The following is a 22585-nucleotide window of genomic DNA, read 5'->3' as shown; positions in this document are numbered from 1 at the left end:
GCGTTTGTCGTTTGATTAAACATCAGTATAACAATGCTGCTGATAAACGAGGCACATGATAGAAGATTCTGTAAGAAAGTTGTTTATTTAAAATAATGAAAAGAGTAAACAAGCTAAAGGTGCTTACATTTCACCTTCATTTGACCTGTATACATTATATTTTGTGTGGCATCATAGATGATATTCTCAATTTAAGGTTGTATTATACACCTTCACTCAGTTACTTGTGATAGAATCCATATCAGCATCAATAACTGTGGCATAAGAGATTACATGAGAGAGATGAGTCAGACACAAATTTTGGTTAAGTTTTGGAGGGATACCTAAACTAGCAACTGTTGTTGATACATTTAAATCATAATTTTATCAATTTCTTACCAGTTTATATTGCATAGCTTTTACTTTTTCATGTTTAAAAACCTTGTTTTTTAATGTTAATACATAATCCCGCTGAATGGAGAATTGTCAATAAGACATGGTTCACTCATGCACCTTACATGCCCATAAGCAAAACAGTCATCTTTCTTCTTTAAATATATTGCTCAACCATAATACATTAGGATAACTACTCCTGCCTCACAAATCCAGCCCTCCCAGATTAAAACTTTATAGCTAAAATGCTGAAAGTTACCTGCCCACCTAGGTGGCAGTTAGAGTGATCTCCCCATGATACCAGGATTGGCACCAAATCCCATGAACTCATCAGTCACTACTTCCACTAGTGCCCAGTAGCATACTCTCTAAACACAGAAAGGCCTCACAAAATCCATACAAACAGTTTGGAAGTTTTCTACCTTAAAACAAGTTGGAGAAGTTTCATCCTCAAAGGTAAATTCCATCTGTACTCCAACTTTTCTGTTCAGTCTATCATCAACAGAGTTTCTTACTTTTCAGTTTTATCTCTTTGCCAAAATCACACACCTAGGTGCCTTTATTACATACCTACAAGGGGCACATAGCTTGAACCACATTAATAAGTTCAGGTCTTGGCATGATATAGAAAACTCATTTAGTGTTGCTATCATAATTTCTGCTACATCCAGATACATACAAGTGTTTTTTTCTTTTTGTCTTTGCATCCACTGCATGGTTATCTATGTGACACTGATTTTTACCTCTATAGAACAACATCCTACAGGTAACATTGTCTCACAATGAATATTGTAGCATCTACTTTGTAAGTGTTATTAATGATTGCTTTTTAGTACCTTTTTTACGTACATGTTTTGGGGGCCCCGAGTGGCCGAGTGGTCTAAAGTGCTCTCCGTTATGGATCACTGCCATCTCACCTCTGTCTGCGTGGGTTTGAGTCTCGGATTCGGCCAATGTGGGTATGTGAGAAAGCTCGCCAGTAGCTTCTCAAGGGTCGGTGGTTCTTTCCGGGGATTTCCCAGGTTCTTCCTCCACCATTAATACTGGCCGCCATGTATAGCCTATCATGTGCTGAAAAATGGCGTTAAACCATACAACAACAATGTACATGTTTTGTGTGTACTTTAGAAAACTGATTTATATTACTGTATAGCTTCTAACATGGTTGATACATATTGGAAAGTTTTCTATACATAGTTTACTCATAGCATCCACTTCAATCATGTAGTTATTATGTGTGATAATTCAGTTTTTACATGCATAGGCAGTAAAAATTAGACTTCCTACAGTTAACTTGTTATTAGAAATGATAATTTAGTGTAAACTTTGTAAGTATTAATAGCAATGCTCATGCCAGCCATGATAGCCATGATCCTTCTTGACTGGACTTGGCCATATAACTCAGATGACAATGGGCCACTACTGCAGTCAAGAATACAGCATCGAGCACCAAATGAACTTGTCTGGTTCCATGACTTGCATAATGAAAGATGACTTAGTTATTTGGTCTGGAAGAGTACTCTTTGGTCCCTGGAGCTTATGGGACCAGTTTTTTCAGAGACAGGTGGGGCTTCTTGTGTAAGAGGAAATGAACATTTGAGGAGGAGATCAACTCCCCTCCAGGTTGAGGTACAAGTGGAATGTTTCTGATGCTTAGAGCAGCATGTCATTCTCTTCCATGTGGGAAGAAATGCATCACTTGTCTCACATCCTGGGTAGTGTGTTACCACAGCCCATGAGGGAGGAGCTGCACACAGCCAAAACCTTTAGGATAGCTTGTCTGTCCCTTTGAGTGGGAGGAGAAGAGCACAACACTTTGATGAGATGAAGAAGTATGGCCTAACATATCTATATCACCTGACCAGTCACTGGTCAATATGTGGTGACCAGACACCAGTCAATTCATCAAAGTGACTGGTCAGTGTAACGCAACTGGTCAAATTGTCCTGGTGAGAAGACTGATGGTACTTACCACTGGTCATGTTGTATTAGTAGCTGACTTTCCACCAGTCATTACTAATAAGCCTCATAGCATGGTGATGTGGATCCAACTGAGTTCCCCACTTCTCCCACTTGACCATCAAACCCTGAGCAGGATTGTGAGTCTTCCTGCTGGGTTCATACTTATGAAAGGGAATTGAATCAATATTCCCCCTTCCCTATTATCTCAATTAATGCAACTAGATATGGGGTCCTTCACCTCAGGGTGATTGGTCTTATACCTTCTTATGCTACTGAACCCTAGAACCAGGATAGAGGTGGTGCCTTGGCTCATGACCCACCATCACTTCCTCATCAGGAGGCAACTGCCAGGAAGGCTGGAGGCATAACATCATCCAGTAAAGATGATTAGTCTTGTCTCCCTCTGCAAACTTCTAGCATACTAACAGTCTCTATCCACCATTATATGCTGTGGTTTCCTATGTCACCTCCACCAAAGGATATCCACTCTCCTGCTTGTACTAGATGATGATGCCCTATCTATCCTTGTTAACTCCAACAAGTTTGAGTTTGAGGTAGAAGCACCTCTATTGATGTCTCTACTATCAGGCTGACCAATTGCTCATACCTGCCAACCATTATGCTTTTGGGATAAACATTATAGTATTTTGGATCTAATTAAGTCTTATATTTGTATGTATATGGATTATGCATTTTTGGTGATTTAAACAGAGAATGTAAATGAAAGAATAAAAAGTTGCTTGTTGGTTTATATTATTATCTATTTAATCCCCTACATCATATACATTTGAGACTATTCCAAAAAAGAAGATTGTTGCATAACAATAGCATAAGAGTACATTCGTCTTTTATGGATGTATGTGTACATATGTGTTCATTGGATTTAAGCCATTCATTGCCAGCTAGGCATGTATGACTATTTTAATACTGTACACTTTTGTGCACCATTTACATGTAATGTGGAGGAACTCTTAAATGTTAAAACATGTCCTTTCAGAATAAGGAAAAATCAATAGTGCTTTACAAATTTAGAAAGAAGAATATGAGTGTGATGTGATACATCACTCAGATGGATCACGTCATCATGCTTATTGTAGAATTTATGGAGCTGATTTGATGATCACTCAGTGAAAGTTAAATCATAGAGACTAATTAAAGTGGATACTGTATACCCATAATTGTCAGTATCTTTTATTTTTGTATTCTGGTACTAATTCACATGGATTTTGACCATTTGTGACAAGAAATGTTGCCAGATGTTGATCCAGGTTATTAAACTAAATTTCCATTTTTCTTACAGTTTATTGTAATTATGGCATGTAATATATATGTTACACATTTGAAGCACAGATTAAACATTCTTGCTGCTTTGGTTATGCTTATCCTGCTCTAGTATGATTCGTCTCAGTTGGATGAGGAGGAGAATATCTGGACCTTTGACAAGACAGTAGTAAAATGAAGTTTACCTGCTCTTATCTGTAGACTTGTGCCTGAAACCATCTGGTGCACTGTCCAAGAAGATCATTTCCATTTTGCTAAAAATCTTTGGGACTCAGCTGCAACCAGATCTGCTTCTTCCTCATTCTTCCATGATTGAGGATATATGACAAAGGCTTTTGACAGGCCTAAACATCACTTGGTGCTGTAAATTGTGGTCCATTCCTCCCTCTATCTTGAAACCTATGGTCTCAGCTTTGAGATACCGGTAACATTCCCTGAGCAGCAGGGAAGTTGTACAGACCAGGTGGCACAGACGAAATAAACCTTCCTACGAGAACTTTCTCCGTAGAAGCCTCAGATTTCAAAAATAAAACCTTCTACGAAAAACAATTTGCGTAAATTCGATCCTGAGTGCAATTTTTGTATGCAAATTATATGATTCTGGACAAGGAAAAAATAACAAAATTTAGGGGGGGGGTGCGAAAATAATCGGGTGTCAGTGAAGTTTGCAAGATTGGGCTGCGGATACTAATTTTATCTCGCATTAAAACAATATAGTTGAAAATAAGATGAGTCCGAAAACTAGCACAGTTGGAGAACCTCATTCTGCTAGATTAGCGCGAGAGCAATTAGCTGCATTAAAGAAGCTCATTCCGACAAAACAATTATTTAAGAGAAATGTTCGTGGTTACGAAGATGTACAACATGGAATTTTAGAAACTTCGGCAAAATGGTTGAAGCCAGTTACTAAGACAATCGAACAAACTGTATATGGTGACGAAAAAGATAAGGAAGATGAGGAAGCTAGGAAACGTGGAATTTTTCGCGCGTTGAAAGGTATTGAGGAGCAATCACGAACATTACCTGAGCGATTAGCAATAGCAGCAGCGGCAGCGCAACAGGGTGGACAACCTGCAATTGCTTATAAAATAGGTAGCAAGGGAAAACCTGGAGTAGGAAAACCTAGAGGGAGAAAACCTGGAGTAAAAAAAAGAAAATTTGATATCGATGATTTAAGAGAAAATTTCACCGATGAGGGATGGGATATAATATCACAACCGCTATCTACGATATATAGTTTAGATCAATTTGGTCAACTTGCTGAAGATATGTTCAGTATTCGAAATGACTATTTGTCTGATATAGGAAGAGGAAGATATCCAACTCGTAAAAGTTGGTTTAGTATGTTATTTAGAATTTATGATGGAAAAACGCAAGCGAGTGAAAGGGATCCATCTTTTAGAAGATTTATGGCAGCAGCAGACGATAGATATGATCATAATAGACAAATGGCGGAGGAAAGAAAACAGCAAGAGAAAGAAAGAAAACAGCAAGAGAAAGAAAGAAAACAACAGGAGAAGAAAGAAAAAACTAAAACACGAGGAAGAAAAATAATACCACAGGAAGATATTCAACCGCAGGAACCAATAATTCAACCAGAGGAATTAGGAGCTAGACCAAAAGAGAGAACTCCACCTCAGAAAAAAGAGAGAAAATCGAAAAAGAAAAAAGATCAGAGTGATGTACCCGAATACAAATCATCACCCGCTATTGATTTGTATGAATTCGATCCTAATTTATCCGCTGATAACTATTTGAGGAGCGAACTTTCGCATTTAATCAAAAACTATGATTCAGTAGTTGAAATGGCTGCGGATGATTCTGAAAATAATAAAAGAATTTTTTTGAAGAAAGAAATTTTTGATAAACTCACTGAAGATGCTGAATGGCTGGCGGTAATGTATTTTGGTAGTTTGAAAAAACCAGTAGTTTATGGAGATAAAAAATTTACGAATTTTATAAAGGATGTTGGTAAAAAAAGAAGAGAAATGATAGATGAGAAGTATAAAATTCATCAATCACCTGTAATGGCGAAAGAGACATTTATCCCCCAGCTTCTTCCTCCTTCCTTCCATACCCCCTCAGAACAACCACCTAAAAGTTCGCCACCTAAAAGTAAAAGTTCGCCACCTAAAAGTGAGGATTTGCCACCTAAAAGTGAAAGTCTTGAACCATTTTCTTTTGATCTTCGCCATACCCCTCAATTTCCTGAAATACGTGAAAAATTTCATCCTTCTATAGAACGCCCTTGGTATAGAGACCCACCTCCAGAACCGACATCGTCAAACTGGAAACCAAGAACACCTTCCCCCCCAGAAAAATGGAATGTCCCGAGAGATGAACACCCTGATGCTAGAAGTCGCATCTCTCCAGTATTACAATATTCACCAGGGTCGTCTTCAGGGACATCACCAGGGTCGTCTTCAGGGACATCACCAGGGTCAGCAGAGGAGGAGAAGAAATCTTCAACGCCGTCAGACGAAGTATTCTACGTAACGCCATTACAATCTCCTGAAAAACCAAAAACAGGTAGCGGATATACAGTTTGCCCTGACAGTGTTGTCAACGATGTATCTCGCCTCGAAGTATTAATCGGAGGAAAGCGAGCCGGAAATAACTCCCGTGAAGTAGTCAACGAAGCCTCGGATATTTGTCAGCGATTATTTCGCGGTGGCATCATTGATTCTCACATTTATAAAGAGTTTGTCGATGAACTCATCGATTAAATCAATACAATTGAAATAACATGATTGTTCACAAACATCAACGCAGACCTAAGCAGGTCCGCATAGTAAACTCTCGATTGCCAGTGTACAAATATATTCACGGTAATGGATTCGGCGATATCATTGGAAGTCTCGTAACACGAATAGTACCTAAAATCGGACCCGCTATCAAACAATTAGGATTAAAAGCAATAGGAAAGATCGGCGAGACTGCCGTTTCTGGTATCGGTAATTTGGCCAGTAAGGGTTTTAATGTTGTCAAAAATAAAATATTAAGTTTAACTCGTAAAAAGCAACCCGTCAAATTACCTATCACCAGAGAAATGCCACCTGAAGTCAGTAAAGCCATAAATGACGCAGCAAATAAAAAAATAAATGATCTAGCACAAGAAGTTGCTAAGACAAATCTAGCGCAGGAAGTTGCTAATACAAATCTAGCAAGGGAAGTTGCTAATACAAGTTTCATTTCAGGCAGTGGTCTTCGTTTTAGATGATATTCTTAATAATAAATGTTCGCACAAGTGTCAAATGAAGTATTTGACATGGATGAACCCGTAGGCAGGGACACATCAGTGCGAGATTTCCAGTATTTCTCGTACGATGTAGTTGAACCAGATTCAAAAAATCGCAAGGAATTACAAGTCCACGATACAACAAGATATTTTCTTCCATCTGAGGCGTATATCGAATTTGTTGGGAAAATGGTAAAAGCAGCTGATGGTACCGACTTTGACACCAATTTTAAAATAGGATTCGTCAACAACGGTATCATGTCGTTATTCAAGAGCGCCACTTACATGATTGATGGAAAAGAGATTGAATCAATCACGAACAATGTTGATATAGCAACGACGATCATAGGTCTAGCCAGATACTCAGATGATTTTACCAGATCAGCAGGTCCTAGTATGATGTTTGCCAAGGATAATTCTGAAGAACCTGATCACGTTCCTTTTAATATCGGTATACCGACAAATACCGCTGGTGCTGCCCCCGCTGATACTTCGCAAGTAATGCTCGCCCCCAATAACAATTACAATCTTGGATTTCACACACGAAGAAAAATGCTAAAAGATGACGATCGAAAATTTTCCTGTGCAATTCCATTATCTCATATTTTTGGATTTTGCAGACATTTCAGAAAAGTTATATACGGAGCAAAACATACGATATCTTTTGTTCGAGATGCCAGTGATGACAGAGCCATCTGGCGAGAAGATGGTCCAGATGCTGGTAAAGTTGTCCTTGAAAGAATTACCTTGTGGATGCCAGCAATAGTTCCATCGATGATCGTGGAAGAAAAATTATTATCATTCATGAATCAAGGAGGAAAATCCATTATGTCTTGGCTGACAACGATGACTGACTCCACCGATAATGTTAATATTAACGGAATATTTACTTGGCGAATTGCTTCACAGCAGGGCTCTTCCGCACCTAGACATATCTTTGTTGCTCTCCAAAACATGAATAGAAATGATCAGGAACATAGCCATATGATATTTGATCAATTCGAGGCAACAAACGTTTCATTGAGAATAAACGGTCAACAAGAACCAACTGAAGAAATAGCCATCGATTTTGCCCAATATTCTACGGCACGCGCGTATCATCGATTATTAAGTTTTATGGGCCGCGATCAAAATATTGATACTGGATTGCAAATATCACAACTAGATTTTAATTCACTCTATCCCATCTATTATTTTTCCTTGGAACATCTCGATTTGGTAAAGCAGTCTGTCGTCGATATTCATTTTAAGGCCAGAATTAACACAAGGGGAAATAATGCAAGAGCAATCGCGGTTATTCTCAGTGATAGAACAATGATCCTGGAAGGCATCAGTGGTAGAATGAGAGTCATCGATGCTCCCGTCGAAAACATGTGAAAATTCCAAATTTAGATTAAGTGATTAATTATATGCCATACGATCACGTCAGCGTAACTCTGACCCCAGGTCAGGTGAAAAAACTCCAATCAGCGATATCGAAGCGATGCGGTATGAAACTAACCCTGAAAAACGATCAAATTCACGGTGGACCTAACAAACTATCGTTGAGCAAAAGTCAACGTGAACGTTTCTCCAAGGCCAAATCAGCAAATACTGGTGTTCATGTGAGTCTTTCCATAGGAGCCATCAGAGACATGGTAAAAACAGGTGGTATTTTCCCTCTATTGGCCGCTCTTCCAGGATTGATAGCTGGAGCTCTCCCCATGGTTGCAAAGGCCGTAGGATTAGGTGCACTCCGAGGAGTGGGTTCCGCAATAGCAAAAAAAGTTACCGGAGGAAGATATCGTAAAAAAAAGGGAGGATTTCTCCTCCCTCACCTCATAGGATTGTTAAAACAAAAGCAAGGATCGGGCCTTTATCTAAGACGACCCCCGTACGGATCCGGGTTAAGTCGAGCCTACCAGCCTCAAATTTAGATTTAATAAGTGAAGCAAAAAAAAAGAAAATAAAATTTTTTAGAGGCGTATTTATGCGAGATCAACTACCGGATAAACCGAATCGTACCGAGACAGGAATAATAAATCTCGATGATAATACCGGCCCTGGCACACATTGGGTTGCTTACGCGATTAATCCTCGCGAAGTTGTCTATTTTGACTCATACGGATTAGCACCACCAAACGAATTTATCAAATATGTATCTTCGTTGAAACTTCCGGTTTGGTATTCAACGCTTCCAACACAAACATTAACGGATCCACCAATATGCGGTCCAGAGTCAATTAACGTCCTTGATGCAATTTCAAAATCATCCAACCCTTATCGCAAAATTTTATTTGAATATACCGTAGATAAATATCATGGTTGACATTTACGGTAGATCTCTCTTCAGGAAAGAAAAAAGAGAAGTAGTAGGCGACATCGATACATCAAAGTTTGCAACTAAGAGTGATATTAACAATCTTCTATCATTGTCAGAGGTGGATCCTGGCGAAGTTGCTGTATTTCAAAATACCGAAGGGCGATTACAAACTAGCAATGTAAAAATAGCTGATATAATCAAGCGAGAAGAATATAATGATCATATCAGTCAATTTACTCGTCAATCGGAGTTGGTATTAAAATCTATATCTGATATTACCGATATCATCGCAGAGTTTCCGCCAAAAGCCGATCTCGTGGATATAAAACAAAAAAATAACGAGCTATCAGCGGCGTTACTTCTAAAAACCGATAAGGCATCACAGGATGATTTCCAGGAAAAAATAACAAAAAGATTTAACAAGCTAAATAATGATCTTAAAAAACTCGAGGAGGTATCAAAAAATCTCAATAAAAAACTCGACGAGGATATAAAAAAATTCATCGATACCTCCTCAACTACACACAGCGATCTCATCGAGAGAGTAAAATCCATCAACGAGGAAATTATCAAGATAAATATCTCGATGGGTGAGAAACCATCAATCGACGATCTCAGCAAAAAAATCAACGAGGAAATTATTAAACTCGGCGATGTTGTTGTTCCTGAATTTACCAAGGGGATTAACGTGATGCAAGGACAAATAGATGAGAAAATAAAATCCATCAACTATGAAATTAACGTGGTACGTGAATTGGCGCGTCAAAAGTTAGATATATCAACGTACGACGGAGAAATTCGAGATTTAAACACGAAACTTCTTGCTGCAACAGCAAAGATTGACCAATCCGTCGATAAAACTGGTCACGCCACTGACGTAAAACAATTAGGTAGGGAAATTATCGAAACAACCACAAAAATTAACAATATCAACACAAAAATATCGTCATTGAATATCCCAAGATTGGCGAAACTTTATGTGCCAGATCATTTGATAGACAGAATTATGCGATGCAATCTAACATTTGTGTTAACCATAAATAATCTTACCTGGACACCCCAGAATAACACATTTAGCTTTACCGCGCCAATTGCTGGCGTATATCGAGCACATATTATCTCCGATATAAAATTTAAGGTACAACCGGATCAGAATAATAAAATTTATGAATTCTGCCCTGGATTTTTTATTATTTCGTTAAGTGAATATGGCAATCCAACATTCACGCTAGAACCGCCAGACAGAACCACCATGGGACCGGTGAAGTATTTTGCAATTTTCGAATTTTTATCCGAATATAGGCAGTAATTCCGCAATTGTTATCGTAGATTAATAAATGACCGCATCGGATTACCGATACAATCAGGCGCGATCATGGCAGGATTTGTTAAAAAAACTTCTCGACGATTACCAGATAAAAATAAAGAAATATCAACGCAGATTAGTTACCATTGATGTTGCTGTTTACGCAGTATCAGCTGTGGTCGCTGGTGCAGGAATAATTCTATCCGCGGTAACAACAATCGCGCCAATCGTAGCAACGATAATAATCTCGTCAACAACAATAATCGCGGGTGTTCTCAATATCATCGCAAAAAAGATATCTTCGTGCACGAGTGAGAAATTATCATCATACAAGAATAAACTAACTAAAATTAATGATGCGTACTCGAAATTATCATCGTTACTTTCGGAGAGTCTCAACGACGGTATTATATCCGATCTAGAATTTTCTTCAATGATCAGTATTTACTCGGAGATTGAACAAATGAATATTAATAATGTCCGAGCTAGCCCAGATCGTGACAAACACGACGCCGCCGACAACAACGTTAATATCGCTAAGTTCAACGAAACCAGAATTTAGCATTAATTTTTCAACACCAATCAGCGTTAACGAAATTGCGTTAACACAATTGCGCGTCTACAACAGCTGGCCCAATGTTAGATCGACGTCATTTGGTAGTTTGATGTCAAATAATTCACTTGTTTTTGCAAATAAAAATAAAACCGATGGAACGCCCGATTGGATCGTCGTTGGTATACCAACGGGCAGTTATGAAATTGATCAGCTGAATAATGAGTTTACCACTAGAATATCAAATATAACCGGCGATGTTAATCCGGGAATAAAGATATCTGCGCACGATCCAACACTATCGTCAATGATAGAAGTAAAATCACCGTATATTGTTGATATTTACCAATCAACGATTAGAAACATATTAGGTTGGCCCGAGATCGCACCTCTGGTAGAACCAAAAAAATCGGATGTTATTATTCCAGGTTGGTATGATGAAACCCTTCCAGAACTACCGGAACCAAAAAAATCGGATTTTACAACCGACGAAGGACGGTACGGAGATATCAAACACAAGCCTCTGATCGATAGCGCCATCAATCTCATGAATAACCACAAATTTAACCTAGTAATGTTCGCTTTTACTTTTATTAACGAAAGAATTCTCTCGTGGTTGCCTCTTCCTAAAATCCCCCCCGATGTGAAAATCTTCGACGCTACCCACATTAACAGGATAATAGCCCCCATAGACGGTATCTTGGTAAGAAAAACCCTAGACGAGTTTATTCAAGAACACGAATTACAATTAAATTTATTGCGAGGATCATTTCATGAATGCATCCTAAATAAATCTGGTTCATGTAGCGAAATTATCAAACACGTGAAAATTTTAAATCAACTCGCGAATGATATTGAATATTATCATGATATGTTCATTCAGGCGATAGTCGACGATATATCAATTGCCGAGTATGTTCTTCCTATTAGCAAATTTGAGTTAATCAAAAACTCAGGAGAAAAACAGAAATTCATGAGAGTATTTGAATTAACCAATGAAGCACTGCCAAAATTCAAATTTCCCAATTATGATGTTGATGTAATGAGAAAATCCGTCACTGATACCATTGATGATTTATTTCCGAAATTACATGCCGCGTGGACTAAAAAAGTACATTCAGAATTGATTCTCAAACACAATAACGATCCGACTAGGGGCGGACGGCATATATCGCCGGGTATCGTTAATATAACGGATGTTATCGCGATTTATCTTCACGCGGATGTTGTCGAGGGTAGCTATAATGTTGATTCGTCAGTGTCAAATCAAGCGAATCAAGGATTTATCTTGTATTCGTTTTCACCTAGCGCATCTCCGGGATATTTGATAATAAAGGAGCCAGTTAATCCGTTTTACCTGCGATGCCATAATCGGTTATTGACAAGAATAAATTTCAAACTAACGGATCAAAAAGGAAATTTACTTGATATACGAGGAGAAACTGTAAGTATCAATTTGCTAGTAAGATCGTGAGAATCTCTGATTCTTGAATCTATCTCCCAGGGAAAAATGGGCGAAAAAAATAAATAAAATCCAGGGAAATTTTCAAAATTAATCTTTTTTTTTGTTTTGTGGAATTTCTTCAAAGATCAGAAGATTTCCTAACTTTACTTTCATCGACAAGTCTTTTCAACTGTCTGACACGTGAACTTGTAATTTTTCGTGATTCATATGCGTCTGATAAAGTCAATCTAGCATTCTCCACCAACATCGATAATTTAACAAAATCCTCGACGCGATCATCACTGACTGTCGAAAGTGATTGATATATCGCAATCTGGATCTTTTTTATTAATTTGTACTCCGACGGTAGTGTGTATTTGTATTCAAGTTTTCCTTGAACAATTGTTTCGAATTCCGATCGAATTTTATTCGTGTCTAACTCCGATGAAAGATTTATTTTTTTCTTCAGATCATCAATCGCTCCAATGATGTCGTTTATGGTTTCCTCATTCATTATATTAATTTTGTAATATTCAATTATTCTTCATCACTTTCCGAATCAAATATTATTCGAGTATAGAAGAATTCGATCCACGAATCAGCATCATAAGAAAACGTCGCATTGTATTTTCCTTCAGCCACTCGTTGTACCGAATGTGAGTCAATAACGAAATGTTTTGCAGCTGCATTCATCGACTCGAAAGCAAGTTCTTCACCTGTTTTTCGATTTATCGATATGATGGCCCTCGAATACTTGGGAAATCCACGGGTATTACCAAACCTCGAATTTTGACTCAGAGTTACAACTCGAAGGTTAGATAACTTGTTGTTAAGTTTATTACCGTCAATGTGGTCGATAACAAGTCCAATTTCTATCGGTCCCTTGTAGCATTCGTATATGAATCTGTGATTGTAATAACATTCTGTTCTTTCCATTCTTTTATGGACTGTAAATTTGAGATATCCCGAATTACAAATACTACCAACACGATGTTTCGTTCTAGCATTTCTGACGTTACCATCTTCAGATGCCTCGTATCCCATGATCGTAGGATGTGATTTATACTCGTGTGTGATTTTCATTGCAGGAATCGCTGATTTCATTTCCATATACAATATTCTCTTTGTTTAAATCGTAATTTGCTTTGAATCGATTAATATAATCTTCTTCGCATTTTATCACTGACGAGGATCTTTTTTCATAATATCTCCGTAACTCACGATAATTTTTCCCTCCACAGGACAAACACAATCGAGTCTTTCCTCGAGTGCCAACTTGGCAAACTAAACATCGCTGTGGTCCTTTACTGCCACGTCGAATTGCATATATGTGAGCGCCGCAATATTCACCTCTGCAGGATTTATCACATGATTTTGTTGATCCGACTGTTATCCATTTGCATTGCATTATATAATTTAAACATTTGTCTAAAATATAATAATGGATGCATTTGATCTTGATGAGGCAGAATATATCATTCCTGAGGTAGATCGTGCAAAGAAGGAATTCTTCGATGATGGAGCGATTCATGTTTGGTCAACTTGGAAAACTAATTCTGTTGATGCTACGATGAATCTAGAGCGAGCGAAAAAGATAATTGAGCATATAAAAAACTCACATAAAGAAGAACGATTTATCTTTGGAATAAAATTTATTGCACAAATGCCTGACGACACTTGGATTATTCGCGATAAACGAGATCCTGTGCGCGGCGGTAAAAAAAATGTTGTTTTTGATAAAAATTCGAAGCCAGGATTGTTATTGGGAATCGACGGTCCTTATTATGCTAGAGCTTATCCTTCTAGCGCTGTTGTCTATGGAATTTATCGGTTGAATAATAATCCTGACATGAAAAATCTACCTGCGATGAAAGAATCTCCGAAAATAAATTGCGTTGCTGAGCGCGTTATCGAGCATATGAAAAACGCTCGTCGAGGATCTGGTCTGACTCAATTGAGATTGGATAAAATTAACTCATGGGCAAAGACAGTTGTTGATGGTGCATCGATTGACGATGTTGCTGCGTTAAGTAAGAAACTTAAATTTCCTATCACAGTAAAAACACTATCGGGAGAAATATTATATTCGTCGCCGTATAATTCTCGAGGAACACCAATCGAAATTGTTGATCATAATTCACATGCATGGGCACAGTCGGTTATGATATTTCCACGAGATCGTTCTGTTAAATTTTATCCCGTTGGTGATACAAAAGACAATTCCGATGCCATGTTTAGGTATATCAAACTATTAGCCGCATCTGATCCAATATCGGTCTGGTTATTTTCGAGCGAAGAAAAGTATGATCAGTTTATCCTGCCGCGAGGAGATATTTACCGTGATGAAATATTACACGAATCGATGAAAAATATCGCAGTGAAGTATTCATCAAATCCTGATCAGTTATTAACGAACTGCTTTACCGTTCCATCTGTTGCTGCTCATGCTGCTAGAGAAAGAAATTCGTGGAAACCTACAAGGAATGAATTTCTCAATGATATTCAACTTAGTTGTATCGAATACGGCCATGGAGGATTATGGAATACCAAATATTATTTCGAAGATATGATTTCCGTTGACATGAGCGCATGCTATCCTGGAAGTTTCCTCGGATATGGCGATTGTGCAGATTACTTTGCTAAATTTGGCCATCCAACCAGCGAGATGACGAGAGTTGCGATTAACGGACCGTTACCTGATTTTGTCATGACAGGATTCGCTCACGTAACTTCGTTCGAACTTGCTGAAAACTTGCATAAAATTTGTTATATTTGGTTTGGTCGGCATTTATCTCAGCAAAGATGGGTTCCCACGGTATTGTTGAGATATATGCTGGATTCGTCAATGTTAATATCATTGACGGTGAGCGAGGCGATTATATCGTATAGAAAGCAGACCGAGGTGTGGTTGCCAACGGATTGTGAAAATGCGAAAGATATCGGAAGAAAAATTATTGGTAAATTTACTCAAGGAGGATCAGTTGATCATAAACACCGTCACGCTAGGTTGTTTATCAATGATGCTGAGATGGATTTTATTATTGCCGATACAGTATCGAGAGGGATATTCTGCAACAGAGAGAATATTATTATTGATGGAGAAAAACTGGGTACCGTGATTAGCTATCTCGATGGAGAATCAGCGCAATATACGCATTTGAGATCATCAATGCTCGCTTACGTCAGTATAAATTTGTTATCGATGATAAATAAATTTTCTGATATCGCGGTAAGGGTTGCAACGGACTCGTTTTATATCGATAAGAAATATCAGTGTAGATTAGAAAATTTAATCGCTGATGGTTCTTGGGGAACTTGGAGAATAAAAAACGAGGATATTCTAGATTATTGTGAGGATGCCGATGTCGAAGATTGCGATAAATTTCATCGAGATAAATGCGATGAAATATCGACGGCTGCATCCGCATTCGATCCGATTTCTCGTAACAAATTTGTCTACATGAATGGTCCTGGTGGTAGCGGTAAAACAACAAGAGCGATAAATTTATTTTCAAACTCTGATATGATCGTGTTGACTCCAACTCACAGATTAGCGCGAGAGATAAGGCAACGCGGCGTTAATTCTGGCACGTATCACAGTTATTTCAAGTACAGCGGTGGATTGTGGGATTCGGCTCGCATGGGAAATAAATATATCAACAAGATTATAATATTTGATGAAATTTGCACAGTAAATTTAGTTGTGTTAAAATCATTCCTGGGTTGGCTGGAAGGAAAAAATACCGCCGTGATAATGTGCGGAGATCATGGCCAGCCCGATCCTATTGATGGCGAATCTCCTCATAAATGGCTTAGAAACTTCGTTGATTATTATGAAGAAATTGACGCTGATTATAGATCCAATGATAATTTACTAACCGAGTTTAAGAAAATAATTCGATTACAACCGAATAAGTTTCAATGCGATGTAATGAGAAAAATAATCGACGAGACTCCGATGGATATTTTTCTAAATTCGTGGCGTCCAGATCATCTGATTGTTGCTAGTAGAAAGATTGTTCGTGATGTTATTCAGGAAATGTTATTCAAACTTCATTGTGAGAAATTTTCAACGTTGCAGGTACCGTTGTGCTACAGGCCCGCTGATACCAGGAAACAAAATATTAATGTTACTTTACCCTGCGGAGAAGAAAAGATATTAGTTTTGAATGATATTATTTTCGTTGATATTAATCTTGTCAATGATGCGATAAACGCAGAAAGATCGCCATGGAAACTCGGATACGCAACAACGATACATTCGTCGCAGGGATTGACAGTAGATGGCCAAGTTTGGATCGTCGATGATAGAATTTCCTGGTCAAATTTAGTTTATCTAGCCGTATCTCGAGTAAGAAAATTATCTCAGTTAGGTAGAATTAAATTTCACACAAGTGAAGCTGGCGGTAGTTGAGTATCCCTCGGTATTATTTGTAATTCTTCTTTGGTAAATCCGCGTTGTGGAGCTAACGAATCTAAGAAATAAATTGCTGGTCTTCCTGACGATCTTGTTACAGCTGATATTTTATGTGTCGTAACACTCCAAGTTGGATCAGTTGCTCTTTTTCTTCCTCCCTCAGCTTCTCCTTCCTTGTATAAATATCTTACAATAACACTACCTAGCACAGGCGGAATTGTGGAACTTCGCTTTAGTGGTATATTTGTTTTTGTGATTGCAATTGCGGGCTTTATTGCTATTATTCGAGTTACTTCGTTATTTAGCGCGTTAATCACATGAGGCAATCTTGTTACCCAATCGTGAGATCGATTATCTTGAATAAATTCGCGCGCGTACTGATATCCGAATAATCGTTCTGCAAGAGTTTTTTTGAATCTCTCAACGATAGCTTGATTGTGATGAACACCTACAATACCGCGACGGATTTTAACATTATTCTTTTTCATCAGTGAAGTAACCGCGCCAAGAAATTCTCGACCTGGATCAACCTGGAGAAGCTTCGGCCATGTTAATGGAGATCGTGAATAAATTTCGCTAAACGCCTTAGCAATCTCTGTTGCTGTTTTATTCGATAACGGTTCCGCTTCCTTGTATCTGCTAGCGATATCAACAACCGTCAACACGTATTTATATGTGACTCCGTCGACGGTATCGTAAGGAAGAAACATTAAATCGGCCTGATGGACTTCATTAGGGACACTGACGGAGAAGCTTGCATACGGTATTTTTTTAGGCGGAGGAAGATAAATTTGCCAGGCCGCCTGCCTCGATAGCCACGATTCAGCGGTGGATTGCTTTACTTTCGCTGCCTTAGCAAGTTTAGCAATTGCTGATTTTCCTCGCCAGAATCCTCGCGGAGAATAATATATTTGTTCCATTATAATCTACCAGCACCGAGTACTAATTTACCTTTCATCGCACCCTTTACTAACCAAGTTGCCAATTTCTCTTTGAAATTTTTATCAGGAATTGCGTCTATTGCGTGAATTAATCTAATATCAGCGAGATGTCTTTGTTCTAAATCCCCGCTACGATACGCAAGATCGTGGTAGTAACATGCGTTATCGATGGCATTTACTGGATCCTCGCCAGGATTTGGTTGATTATTATCGTTGAGTCTCATATCCAGCCTCGTACCGGGTCCGCAGTAATTATATCCTGGTAGATGCTTCTCTCCGGGATATTTCGCCCAGGGAGCTCCAGGTAAATTTGTTAAGGAGGTTGTGATGTCTCCTCCGGTTCTTCTACCTTTTTTTTTACAAACTTAAATTTGATTGTCTTGCAAACTGCGCATTCACCCTTGATTGCATTCCTGTTGTTGCGTGTAACGATTTCGATTGGATTTATCGTAGCAGTGCGAGTACGACACTTAACACAATATAAATCCATATTATTCTAATAACATGAATGTAATTGATTTTTCAGCCACGAAAAAACGCGAGCAAATAAAACACACCGCGGCATTACCAAATTCGATTAGAATGATAATCATTGGACCGTCAGGCTCTGGAAAGACACAATTGTTGCTGAATTTGATAATGCGATGGCTAAAATGGGATAAATTGTATTTGGTTGCGCCATCAGTTGATGATCAGCGATGTTATCAAGTATTAAAAGAATTTAGCGATAATACTGATGAGGGCACAATAGAATTCATCACGGATATCAATGAAGCTCCATCGGTGGAAAATTTAGATGGTGATGTTAATAATCTTGTTGTTTTCGATGATGTGATGCTGGATAAACAAACTAACCCAGCTAGGATATTTTCGCGTGGCCGACACAAGAATACCGATGTGATTTACGTGACACAGCGATATACGCAAATTCCAAAGGTGATTAGAGATAATTGTAATATTTTATCGGTATTCAATGGCGTTGATACTCACACGCTGAGAAATATTCATCAAACTTGGTGTAACGGCGACATGGACATAAATAAATTTAAAAATTTCTTCAGTCACGCTCAGGCAACACCGCACGGTTTTATCACGATTAATCTTCACGATCCGCGTAGTAGGTATCGAATCGGTCTTGATCAAATTTACTCATAAAATTGCAGCTTTTTCCTTGCAAACTTCATCGGCGAGATTATTTTCCCGCACCCCCCCCTAAATTTTGTTATTTTTTCCTTTGTCCAGAATCACATAATTTGCACACAAAAATTGCATTCTGCGTCGAATTTACGCAAATTGTTTTTCGTAGAAGGCTTATTTTTGAAATCTGAGGCTTCTACGGAAAAAGTTCTCGTAGGAAGGTTTATTTCGTCTGTGCCACCTGGTCTGTACAACTTCCCTGCTGCTTTCCCTGAAGTGTCCTGTTAAACTTCCCTAGGTGGACACTGGTATCTCAGCTTGAGCTAGGGCACACCCTCCAATAAAGACAGTTGAAGTTACTGAACAGAAAATGCAGCTTTTGATCAGCATAACTTCCTATGCTGACCTCTTTTCACCTTCTTCATTTAATATGCTGAAGGAGGCCACACTGAATCCAGCCATGTTACAACTCATGCTGGAAGTTGTGGCTAAGACATCCTGGCAGAACTTCAGCACATGGGATATGAAGTTGCATTGGAATCCTCAAAAGTCTTACTTAACCACAGTATAGACCTTCTCAAGGCTGCTCGTTAGGAAGCAATAATATAATAATAATAATAATAATAATAATGCTTTATTTATAGAGGGTGACTCATTAGTCAAGGACTATTCTCCCTTGAGGCCCTCTTAAGGAGAGTATAACAATGCACATTATATGAAGATGGCAATAATTACTGTTTATTTTAACATGTTTAGTATTAAAATACTAAATTCCATTATCTGTTAGAAAGACATACATGCTCATGATATCTTTTCTTAAATATTCTAATATTTTCAGCAGATTTTACATGTAGTGGAAGCTTATTCCACAGAACTGTGCCAGAGTATTGAAAACTCTTTTTAAATTGCTCTGTTCTTGGTTTTGGTATTAGAATGTTTCCATGTGATATTGATCTCAACTGGTATTGTGCTGAAAAAGGCCTGAATAAGTCTTGAAGATACTCTGGTGCAGTTCCATGTAGACATTTATATAAAAGAACTGCCTTGTGAAAATCTATCCTGTCATATATTGTGAACCATTTGAGTTCTGTAAATAATGCTTTTGAGGGATGATCAACAGATGCATCTAAAATTACACGTGCTGCTCGTTTCTGAAGTTTATAAATCCTGTCAAGCTCAGATTTGGCACAGTTTCCCCATACATTAGAACAATAATCCATTGTTGGAAGAATATATGACTTGTAGTATAGATTGCGAGTTTCCATAGGTAAATAATTCTTGATTCTGCTGAGAAGGGCAATTTTGGATGACAGTGTTTTACAAAGCTTATCAATATGGTCATTCCATAACAAATTATTATCTACAGACACACCTACAAGCCTTTCATGTTAGACATTTTCTAATGGATGATTATTTATTGCAAGAGACAGTTTTGGGTTCCCTGACTTGTGTAGCTTTTGTGATGTCCCCAAAATCATACATTTTGTTTTACCTTCATTAATTACCATCCTATTTTGTTGTGCCCAGTTTTGGACTCTGATAAGGTCTGAGTTTAATTTCATTTGGATAACTTCAGTATCAGAACTAGATGTATACAAAGTTGCATCATCTGCAAACAAATCTGTGTTTGTGGATTCATTATTTAATGGTAGATCATTGATATAGATAAGGAAGAGGAGAGGGCCCAAAACTGAGCCTTGAGGGACTCCTGAATGAATAGTGCGAGTTTGAGAGCTAATATTGCCAATGCTTACTTGTTGAGACCTTTGGTTTAGGTATGATCTAAACCAGTTTAAAGAAGGATTGTCAAATCTGTAACAGTTCAACTTTTGCAGCAGAATTTCATGATCAACAAGATCAAAGGCTTTCTTGAAGTCAAGGAAAACAATCCCAGTCATATGTCCATTATCCATTTCCTTCAGCCAAAGATCAATTAATTTGGTAAGTTCTGTTTGGCATGAGTGGTACTTTCTAAATCCTGATTGAGCTTTATGAAATAGAGAGTATGTTTCGAAAAATGTATAGACCTGAATGGCTACATGCTTTTCAAATAGTTTTGACAATACAGGTAGAATTGATATTGGTCTGTAATTTCCTGGATCCTCCTTTTCTCCTTTCTTAAAGATAGGTGTAACCTTTGCACATTTCAGTGTTTCTGGAAAATTACCACTCATTATACTTAAATTTATGATATGCGTTAGTGACTTTGTTATTACTGGTGCAGCAATTTTAAGAATTCGTGGACCAATACCATCCAATCCAGAGGATTTATTAATATTAACCTTAATTAGCATATCAAAAACATCACCTTCACTAACATTAGCTATTGAAAAATAATTTTCATCAGGAATTTTAGCTTTTATAAATAATAGAAGAGCATCAAGTTCAATTGGGATATTAGTCTGGTTCTGAATACTCTTACTGGAGATGCTTATGAAGAAATTGTTGAACATTTCCACAATGTCTTGTACAGATGTTGCTATATCATCATTTTGCTTAAGTCTAGGGGGAAGGCAACTGTTCTTGCGTGGGTTCAGCTCTTTTAGATGCTTCCACAATGTTTTGGTACTCTTACTTTCATTGATAGCCTGTTTATAGTAGTTCTCTTTTGCCTTATCTATCAGGTACTTAGTTTTATTTCTCCACTTTCTATAGCTTTTCATGTCTTTTTTCTTGTGGAAATTATCTCTTTGGTGCCTAGCCTCATTGATCTCAAGGGTAATCCACTTGGGTGTAATTTGGTGTTTAACCCTTTTTGTTTTAATTGGGGCATGCTTGTCTAAGGCTGCATTGAACATCTGATACCATTTGTCCAAGGCAGTGTTGACATCAGCTATAGTGCAGACTGATTGGAAAGGTTTGCAAACTAAATCATTTAAGAACATTTCCTCATCAAACTGTTTGAAGTCCCTGTATTGAATTTCAATGTGTTGGCCATTTTTAGATGATTTTGGAACATGTCTAGTTATACAGACTGGGTAGTGGTCACTCAGTGCATACACTGGTACCTTAATTTCACTTACGTTTTCAGGTTTATTAGTATAGACATGATCAATGATAGTAGCACTTTTATCCGTTACTCTAGTTGGGGTGTTAATTAATTGAGTAAAGTTGTAAGTTTCAAAGCTACTTATCCATGTTAATGGTGGAGTTTTCATATAGTCAATGTTAAAATCACCTAATATGATAATTTCTAAATCTTCCTTAAGTAATGCTTTTTGAATTTGAACCTCAAATCTATCAATCCAATCAGCTGTGGAACTAGGTGGCCTGTAAACCGAACATAAGAGTATTGGCTTTGATTGGGCAAGGGTTACTTCGATCCAGATGCTCTCTACCCCAATAGTCTCTAGATCAACACGTCTGTTATAACTAATGGAACTGTCTACATATAGAAGAATACCCCCACCCCCCATGGATTCCCTATCTTTTCTTTCAAAGTTGAACCCCTGTATTTGGAGAGCCAAATCATCAGTATCGTCGGAAAGAAAGGTTTCACATAGGCCTAGAATATTGACTGATCTAGTTTGCTGTAATATTAACTTTATCTCATTCAGTTTAGGGAGGATGTGTTGAATATTTAGGTTGATTACTTGCAGACCTCTTTTGAGGAGGCCAAATACATGACAATT

The 22585-nt window shown here is 37.9% G+C and overlaps 1 protein-coding gene across 1 annotated transcript in view; it reads left to right on the top strand.

The window, feature by feature from the left end:
• LOC149786021 (E3 ubiquitin-protein ligase rnf213-alpha-like) overlaps positions 1 to 22585 on the top strand; it is a 559813-nt gene that overhangs the window by 61548 nt on the left and 475680 nt on the right. The gene's annotated exons all lie outside the window — the stretch shown is intronic.

Source organism: Sinohyriopsis cumingii, chromosome 12, assembly GCF_028554795.1.
Source record: "Sinohyriopsis cumingii isolate HCF-2022 chromosome 12, ASM2855479v2, whole genome shotgun sequence".
NCBI classification, from domain to species: Eukaryota; Metazoa; Mollusca; class Bivalvia; order Unionida; family Unionidae; genus Sinohyriopsis; species Sinohyriopsis cumingii.
Note: the sequence above shows the minus strand (reverse complement) of the source record. Positions and strands in the feature narration are given on the sequence as shown.